Here is a 10,819-nt window from a genome sequence, read left to right on the forward strand (position 1 = left end):
TTACATTATTTTTTTTACATAATACAAGAAATTAATGGATGCCAACATTTTTGCCAAAATGGTATTTTATTTTCCATTGTTTAGGCAGCTTCAGCACCATACTGTGAGATTCTGTTCAAATTGTTTTTTTTTTCTTCTATGAAGCCTGAGCCATTTATTTTATTAGTTTATAATTATTGTTTAATTTAGTCTTCAGGAGAGACTGCCTGCACACAGTACTAGTATTAATAGTTTTTTTCTTACATGAAAGCTGAGGCATTTATATTATATTTTAAGGTAACTTCATGTTGTGCTGTGAGGTTCTATGCACTTTAACTTTTGAACCAACAGGTGCATTTGGATAAGTAAAGCCTATTTTTCTGCATTTTTGTAGTCCTGGTAATCTTTTATAATGGTAAAGATGTTTATAGGACCATTTCTCAGTATCTTTGTTTTTTTAATCAATAGTTTTTCAGTAATAACTTAATATTTAACATATCACTCAATTTTAATCACAAAAAGAGAAAATCACAACAATTTCTCGCAACTTTCACTTCCTCCCGCAATGTAATTGCAACCAAAACCTAAAAAATACCGCAACTTTCATTGCAATTTTTTGGAAACCCCCCCCCCGCACCATCAGACATTTTAGCCCGCAACAATCACAAAAAAGGCCCGCGAAATCCTGGGGGGACTGGTTAACATCCAAGGGGTCAGTGTGGATGTGGTGGAGGAATATAAGTACTGTACCTGGGGGTGTACTTGGATAATAAACTGGACTGGTCCAAAAATGTGGACACTGTATACAAAAAGGGCCAGAGCCATCTCTATTTTCTGAGATGGCTGAGGTCCTTCAACATCTGCCGAACGATGCTGTGGATGTTCTATGAGTCTGTGGTGGCCAGCGCCATCCTGTACGCTGTCGTCTGCTGGGGCAGTGGCTTGAAGGTGAAGGACACTAACAGACTCAATAAGATCATCAGGAAGGCCGGCCATGTTGTAGGCATGGAACTGGACTCTCTGACAGTGGTGATGGAGAAGAGGACACTGTCCAAAATAAAAACAATCTTAGACTGTCCTTCCCACCCTCTACATGAGGAGCTGATCAGCCACAGGAGCACATTCAGTAAACAGCTGATTCTTCCACGCTGCATAACTGAGAGACCCAGGAAATCATTCCTACCTGTTGCTGTCAAGCTGTACAATGCCACTGTGTAACTGTGGTACAGTCTTACCATGTATCCTTAACTCAGGTGAAATATATGTATATAGGAATCATTGTATATAAAATCACTTCATTTTGCTTTTACTTAAGTTATTGAACTTATTTAAATTTATTTTATTTTTATTTATTTTTTTAAAGACTATTTTATCTTCTATTTTTAGACATGTTTACTTCTTTGATTCAGGAGCTTGGTTGCAAATTTGAATTTCCCTCCGGGGATTAATAAAGTAATTCTGATTCTGATATAATAGCTATCGGAGCCCCCGGGATGCTGTATCCTGACTCACATACTCGTCTGAATTTAATGGAGTTTGACTGTTGCTGAATTGTGAACTGATGCACACATGCACAAGGAGAGCAGTACACAGGGCATTAGGTTCTACAGGGTTTTCTGGTTTCTGTCTAACACAATCATTCCAGCATATCCACATGCTTACGTGCAAATAAATCAATAAATGATTCACTGCACAGATATGACCCGCATTTCTCTTCATTTACATGGTAGATGATTAAAAGTGGTTTACACACATGACGGAATCAAATTTAGCTGTAGCTGTAGTAAACAACAAACTGTATCTCAGGCAGGTCTGAGATTTAATTTCTTCAAAACATGACCACCGTGGACTGCAATAACCAACACAGACTGCACCACACCACCCTCCATCTCCGGAATTCTGATTAGTGCAACACTTCTTCCACATTTACCACAATCACAGTTCTAGTACATAAGGACTCTGAGAACACGTGGAGGGTGAAGTAAACACTTTGTGTTCTCGTACATGTCAAGCTATACGCTTTCCCCGTATTTTGTACGGGAAAATGCAATTTTTTGGCTAATACGGCGTACACTGATTTTCATACGGGAAAATTACGTTTTGTATCAGAGATTTTTTCCAATACTCTGAGAAAATTTTCTTAGCATCCACCATTTATTTTTTCAAACACACATGCCCAATGAAACGGAACTATTTTCGATTCATGTGGTTTTATAGTTGCACGTGGTTCTCAGTCATTTAAGTATCTGCTCGGACTGCCCAGAGTTCTGTGACGGCTGCAGAAGTTATGTTCTGCCAATTTCTCGTGGAACACCACATCCCCCCGATTGTGGCAGACCATTTATCGCAGCTAGTGAAAAAAAAAGTTTCCCGATTCAAAGACTGCACAGGTAAGCATTTGTGGGGTTTTTTTTTTAAGTTTTTACTGTTTGCATGTAGGAAAGCTTCCTCCATTATCATGATAATTTTGAGAGGCGATACTGGGAGTCGCCGTTTATACAATGGCAACTGTAGTCAGGGCCGCTGACAGCTTTGGCTGGGCCCGGGACAAAATGCTCTGAATGGGCCCCCCCGGGCCAACCCACACACACACTGTAATGTCTTCTTTTAAGCAGAGGTGGAAAGAGTACTAAAATATTATACTCAAGTACAAGTACTGTTACTCTGATGAAATTTTACTTTAGTACAAGTAAAGTTACCAGACAAAAAATCTACTCAAGTAAAAGTAAAAAGTAGATCATTTAAAATGTACTTTGAGTAAAAGTAAAACGTTACTTTTAACAATGGGTGTTTTCTGCCTCCATTGTGTTGTGCAAAAATGAAAAAGAAGAGGAAACAAGGATATATGTACATCTCAACCCAGATGTTTTATTTAAAGGAAGTGTATCAAATTGAATGCTTAGGATAATGCTGCATTAAAACTGAGACAAACAAAAAAGGTCAATACACACAGTCATGTCGTTTACATCGCCCTGACCACACACAAAGCACTGTACACGAAATATGAAAGTGAAATGTTGCACCGAAATCTCGTAGCTTGCCTGTGTGCACTGTGTGTTATTGAACAATTCAATTCAAACATTATTTGTTTTGCTTAGTATTCCTTTCTGGCCTGTTGGATGTAGAATGGTAGGAGGACTGATCACGTCAGGTTGGCGAGCTAACTTGTTTGCATGACTAGCCAACCGAATAACAGACTAGTTACCGTTATGTTACAGTACCAACAGGTTGCTACTTCAACATTAGCAATGCCATCCACTATTTTTGGAATATAACCAGCCTATTGTCGGTTTTACTATGGAAAGGAAACATTATGATCAGGGGCGCAGATACGTTTTTTGAACTGGGGGGGACAAAAAACTGGGGGGGACAAAAAACTGGGGGGGACAAAGCTGACAGCAAACCAACCCCAACCCCGATATGCCTGTCAAACTTGTTGTGGGTAACCATAGCAACCAAGCTTCAAACCTGTGCAGTCTGTGCAGCTCAACCAACCGAATATCAGTCTTTGTTTTGTTTTATGTGAGTTGTTGCAACTATGTATGTACTGCTGTGCACCTCAATAAACCGAATGGTAATTAGTCTTTTGATTTTTCCGTGAGGTTTGCCTTATGCAAAGAAAGACAGCATAGACGTTTTTTCCTCCCTATAAGTGGGGGGGACCGAACGAGGTGAATTTAAATCTGGGTGGGACGAATCCCACCCGTCCCACCCTCTATCTGTGCCCGTGATTATGATGCCAATGACAATACTTACCTCAACATGCTTGCGCAGATTAGACGTCGAATTTTTGTATGCCGCAATGGTTGTCTTCTTGGGCACACAATCTGCATTGCATAATGAAACTGTCACCCCTTTTCTCTACGAAGCTGAAGTGATCACGTATGTAGGGCCAGGGGTGCACTTCATTACTGGAAGAAATTGCGTTTTCTGCAGGGTCGTCCACCACAGGTTCCTCGGTCTCCTCCATGTCCGCAGGGGCGCTTTATCAACACCCGTGGCCCAGGGGCTAGGCCCCTCATAGGCTACCTGTCAACCCTACCCTTACCATTGGCCAGGAAAACACTCTTATTTTATTTGCAATACGTGTCAAGCATTTACAGTGTAAGCGCGTAATTAGCCTAGAAGCCTACGATAGGTTACGTTTGGCTCAGCGTAGCTGCGCAAGGCCCACGCTCACATCGCTCAACACATCCGACCACAGAGGGAGAGAAGAACGCGTGCATTATCATTACAGAACCAGTTCTGATTATTACCACGGACAGGACAGTGATACTGCGTAACTTTCATGCAGGGGCATGGCCAGAGATAACCACACAAGCATGCGTGCGCTAATGTAGACCTATGTGTTGTAAACATAAAACACACACACCTACAGACAAGTCCTTTTAAAAAATAAAATACATAAAAATAGCTCGGTGGCATGAAAACAAACATTCACTGCAAGACAAGGTGCCCTAGAATCGCCATCAGTTTTTAAATATCTATATGGACTTTGTTGTCAGGATTGCACAGCATGAGATGAGGGCAATTCCATGTAAATGTCAACCTCACCATGCAAAAATAAAGCAACATGTAATACATCAAAACCACTCCCAGAGATATCACCTAAGCCTGTATTTTACAGATGTGAATAAGTTGAACCAATTTGTCACAAGAATTGTTCCCTTCGCCTTAATATGCCAGTCTTTCTTTCTTATAATGTAAAACCCAAGCTAAAATCAACTTTGATCATGTACAATTCTATATTATTGCCACAAGCCACAGAAATGTATGCTAAAATCCACAAAACAGCAAAACAATAGCCATCCTAAATATTATTTAAGAACTTTGATAGTTTTAGCTGATATTTAGAGAGTTTTTCAAAGGGTTATGGTGGTTAAATTGCTGATTTTCTAAACATATGCCATGTCCATTTCAGACGCGTCACATCCATAACGGAATTTCATCACATCCATAACGCTGACTTTTCCTTCTGAAACTCTGCATGAAATACAAAATATTTTAAACAAAGATTTTTAAATATTCACCTTGGACCCCTCTATCAAATGGATATCTCCATTTCGACATTAGGTTTACAATTTCACAGAGTTTGATAAAAATGTACAGTCACCCAAGAAAAGTGATACTTTTTCTGTCACATCCATAACGCATCTTTTATTGGCATTTTCTGGCATGCCCTAGATGTACTATGGGAATTGTTCTTGCTCTATCACTTCTCCAGTATGGTACAGCCTTAAAATATGCAACACCTGTTTAAATACTGGGAGACAATAAAACATGCACTTGGTCATTTGTTGCCATTTTGAGTTCAAGTGTCACGTCCATAACGCTGGAATTGCTCATATCAAAACTGTACCCAGATACAGGCTTCAAGTTCAGATATTGCATTCCAAATGAGGTATCCACAAGAGAAATGCGTACGAAAGCACGAGCATCAGGAGAGGGTTGCATAACAGAGATTCTATACGAAGATGATCAGGCCATACTCGCTGGATCCATCGAGGAGCTTCAGAATATTCTTCAGTTGTATGATAAGACCTACACCTGCTTTGGTTTACAAATATCATATGTCAAAACAGAAACAATGGCTTTTAACATCAATGAGGATATCAAATGTAAACCAAGTATCATTTCCCTTGGCGGCACTAATATTAAAAACGTCCGCACCTTTAAATATCTTGGTTATAATGTCATCAACTGTGATGAATCCTCACACTTCCTGCATGCTAGGATAAGTGCTGCATTCATGAAATGGAATGAACTGAAACACGTTCTAACCGACCACCGAATACTACTAAAAACCCGTATAAAGTTCCTAGTGGCATGCATTCAATCTCGTCTCCTGTACAGCACACAGGCATGGCAACTATCATCCAGTGAAATTCACAAAATGGAGGTAGTGTGGCACGGCTTCCTAAGGAAAATGATTAAAGGTGGATATAAATGAAAGAATGCCCCTGACCAAAAGAACACTACAAATGAAGATATAGACTGGAGCTACAAGATGTCCAATGCTGACCTCCGGAAACTGACAGGAACCCAGGATCTAAAACTATCCTGCTACGTACAACAACTAAAATATATTGCTCACGTTTGCCAGATGGGCAATAACCAAGTGCAAAAGCAGCTCCTGTTTGACAAAAATGGTTACAAATGGACGAAATGGGAAAATCTGCTGGGCATAGACACCCAACAGATAAGACGTATGATGATGGACAAATCAAACTTTGAGCAACTGCTGCAACTGCTACAGCAGAAGCACCCCTAGAGAGTTTAACTTTTGACAGGGGAACATGATAATGATGATGAAGGTACTTGGCTCGGCGGCCACATGAAACGTAAACACCATGGACAGCGGCCAAACTCATAACTCTACAGACCGAAATACACGAAACCAAGTCCTACTAGGGTCTATTTTACCGATCTATGTTCAAGCATCATGAAAGTCTTCCTTCTCCTTGAATAAGACCGTGCATTCAACTGCCTTTTTGACATGACTGCATCAAAATACCACTTGCAACAATATTTCACGCACTCCATCAAGAAAAAAGTTAAACATGATGAACACGGGCATACTGTTTTGAGCATACGATTTTTTAAAAAGAAACTAGCTACATCAAAGTCCTTCAATAAACCCATCCTTTAGCGCAAATGAGCTTAACCTAGTTCAAAGCATGACGCTAGCAGTAGCTGCATAAGGCAAAATCGTGTGGGCCTTTCGTCAACAACAAGCCACGGCAGGCAAACATTAATAATCAAGCGTCCTTACCTTAAAACGTTGTCTTGACCACAGAACTTCTCAAGTATTTCACTTAAATCCACACGGGTTAACAACACACCCAACACAGCTAGCGAGAAATGTGGATATGCGCTAGCTTTGTATTGCTATTCCCCTCAGTATGCTTACTCTGTCTGCTGCCCGAACTGTGAAAATTATAGGCTACAATCTTTTCATCAATTTCTTCAGTAGATGCCGTTTTAGACATTTTATTATCCCCATCGAAATATGCTATTATACTAACAGGATTATAACTCAAATCACACGACACGTATTCAAATCACAACTGATTTATTTTACTGTTGGACAGATCATAGCATATCTAGCCTAGCTGCACATAGCCTAGCTGCTGGTAGGCTGATAACTGATAAGTAGCTGATATTCTGAACAGATTGGTGATCCTTACCTTAAAAAAGTCTGTGACTTTAGGCAACGATTCTATCATTACCTGCATCTCTCTCTTTTTTTCCTTTTATGTGCCCCGCTAACATGTGAACGCTTCATCTTTCAAAGTCTCTAAATTTGTGTCTCAGTAGTCTGCAGTCTTTGGCGCGCTTTCGTGCGTGACGTTACATTTTGTTCCATTTTATTCTGGTCCAGTTGTGGGTGTTCGTTTCGCGAACCACATCCACCATGTCTCTTACAGCAGGCTACTGTACGCTCATTTATTTCTAACCTTATTTCTATCCGTACATTAATGTAGGCCCACGATTCCGACAGTTTATTTTATTAATATTACAAGGCCCCTGATTGGCTGTGGCCCAGGGGTTTGAGCACCCCGAAGGCCCCCCCCCCCCCCCTTAAAGCGCTGGTGCATGTCCGCCATCGTCTGTGTGAGACTCGCGCGCGCGACAACTGTCCTTCCCGTGATTCATTTCCAGAACGCATTTCCCCAGGGGCGTCAGAAGCATTTTTAATGTGGGGGGGACACACTGGCAGGGGGGTCCTCCGCCAGAAAAATTTTAATTAATTTTCAACAATAAGTCCTCATTCAACAAGTCCATATATTCATCAGCCTGTTTTTAAACCCACCGCTACGCCTAAGATAATGAGATGAATGTGACACAATTTATCACCAACAATGACTTTATGGGTGCATTTTACTTTTTATTTTGTGTTTTCTATTTAGTTTTAGATGTAACACAACATGCCACTGGGCCAAGCAATAGTGACACTCAACTGTATGTTTAAAAATAAGAATATTCATAATTTCACACAATGAACAGGCATGACATGGCATCATGCAAACTTCATAACACAAAATCACACTGTGTCAAGCAACGGTCACACATAAAAAATAACTTCACACAATGAACAGGTGCAATTTTGTTCACCACCAACAGTGACTTTAGTGGGTGCATTTTACTTTTTTCCGATTTAGCGATACTCATAACAAAAATGGCATGGCATCATGCAGTCTTCATAACACAAAATCACACTGTGTCAAGCAATGACACTGTAAGGTTCGCTAGATGTGGGTGGAGCACAGAGGACGGCAGGACAGAGACTGAGTTCGCAAAAAACTCTTTTATTTTCACTTTTCAGTGGAAGCGTTTCTCTCTCAGCCACACACGCACGCACACACATTCCGGTCCTCGGGTTGTGGAGAGAGCCCCTCTGCTCTCGCTCTCCCTCCTTAAATAGCCCGGTTTACTGGGGAGAACACACACAAAACATAGATTAATCACACTCAGGTGAAGCGATTCTGCCACTTACCTTCCCCAACTCCGCCCTCCTGTCACAGACCGGCGCTTGACCACGCCCCCGCTGCCACATACCCCCACCGCCCGACTCAGGCCGGGCGCCCGTCCGGCCCGCAGCTGACTCCCCCCCCCTTGACAGGAGAGGAAGTCCGCAACGACCATCTGCGCCCCCGGCCTGTGGACCACCTTGAAGTTGAAAGGTTGGAGCGCTAGATACCAACGGGTGATCCGCGCGTTGGCATCCTTCATGCGGTGGAGCCACTGGAGGGGCGCGTGGTCCGAACAGAGGGTGAAAGAGCGCCCCAGCAGGTAGTAACGGAGGGCGAGGACCGCCCACTTGATTGCCAGACACTCTTTCTCGATAGTGCTGTAGCGCCCCTCACGCACCGACAGCTTCCGGCTGATGTATAATACTGGGCGATCCTCTCCCCCCACCTGCTGGGACAAAACGGCCCCCAGCCCTCTGTCCGACGCATCCGTCTGTAACAAAAAAGGGAGAGAGAAGTCAGGGGAGTGTAAAAGTGGCCCCCCACACAGTGCAGCCTTTACCTCAGAGAAAGCCCGCTGGCACTGCTCCGTCCACTGGACCGGATCTGGCGCCCCCTTTTTAGTGAGGTCAGTCAGCGGGCTGGTGACGTCCGAATAATTAGGTATAAACCTACGATAATAGCCAGCCAGCCCCAGGAACTGTCTCACCCCCTTTTTGGTCTTGGGCCTCGGGCAGGCCGCAATCGCTGCTGTCTTATTAATTTGGGGACGCACCTGCCCGTTACCCAAGTGGAAGCCCAGATACCGTACTTCCACCCGCCCAATCGCACACTTCTTCGGGTTGGCAGTGAGCCCCGCCCGCCTCAGCGACCTAAGGACAGCCCTCAGGTGTTGCAGGTGCCGCTGCCAGTCATTACTATAAATGATGATGTCATCCAAGTAAGCGGCCGCATAGGTGGCGTGGGGCCGGAGGATCCGGTCCATCAGCCGCTGAAACGTAGTGGGCGCCCCAAACAGCCCAAACGGAAGTGTGACGAACTGGTGTAAGCCGAACGGTGTGGAAAAGGCCGTTTTTTCCCGGGATAATGGAGTCATGGGGATCTGCCAATATCCCTTCATTAAATCCAGTGTCGAGTAAAAGCGAGCCGTGCCTAGTCGATCGAGCAGCTCATCAATACGAGGCATTGGGTACGCGTCGAATTTAGACACCGCATTGACTTTTCTATAGTCCACACAGAACCGGACCGAGCCGTCGGCCTAGGGAACCAAGACCACCGGGCTGCTCCAGTCACTGTGGGACTCCTCGACGATGCCCATTTCGAGCATGGCCTGAAGTTCTTCCTGAACCACCTTTTTTTTGTGTTCGGGTAATCTATAAGGACGGCTACGCACTACCACCCCCAGGGGCGTCTCTATGTGGTGTTCTATGAGATTGGTGCGACCGGGCAGGGGCGAGAACACATCCGAAAACTCGGCCTGCAACTGGGCGACCTCCGTGAGTTGGGTCGGGGAGAGGTGGTCTCCACAGGGGACCGGAGAGGTGCGAGATGCCAATGACCCTTTTTGGACCTCCGGCCCCAGCTCCGCCTTCTCCGGAACTACCGACACCAACGCCATGGGGACCTCCTCGTTCCAGAGCTTCAGCAGATTGAGGTGGTAGATCTGTAGCGCCCCCTCCCTGTCCGTTCGCCTAACCTCATAGTCGACGTCCCCGACTCGCCGTGTGACCTCGAAGGGCCCTTGCCACTTGGGGATTAATTTGGAGCTCGATGTGGGCAGCAGGACGAGTACCTTATCTCCCGGAGTGAACTCTCTAAGGCGCGTGCCCTTGTTGTACAGGCGGGATTGCCGTTCCTGGGCCTGCCGCAAATTCTCCTGAGTTAAGTAGGTGAGCGTGTGGAGTTTTGTGTGCAGATCCATAACGTATTGAATTTCATTTTTGCTCTGCGAAGGTCCCTCCTCCCAATTTTCCTGCAGTGCATCTAAGATGCCGTGCGGCTTACGCCCATACAATAATTCAAACGGGGAGAACCCCGTGGAGGCTTGGGGGACCTCTCGCACTGCAAACAACAAGGGTTCGAGCCACTTATCCCAGTTACGTGCGTCCTCACTTATGAATTTTTTGATAATATTCTTGAGGGTGCGGTTGAACCGTTCGACTAAACCGTCCGTCTGTGGGTGATACACGCTGGTGCGGATCGGCTTAATACCCAGTAGCCCATACAGTTCGGCCAGTGTTCGTGACATAAACGAGGTGCCTTGGTCAGTCAGAATCTCTTTCGGGATTCCGACCCGGGAGATGACGTGGAAGAGGGCCTCTGCAATACTACGTGCGGAGATATTGCGAAGAGGCACCGCCTCCGGGTAT

Source organism: Neoarius graeffei, chromosome 2 (genome assembly GCF_027579695.1).
Source record: "Neoarius graeffei isolate fNeoGra1 chromosome 2, fNeoGra1.pri, whole genome shotgun sequence".
NCBI lineage: Eukaryota > Metazoa > Chordata > Actinopteri > Siluriformes > Ariidae > Neoarius > Neoarius graeffei.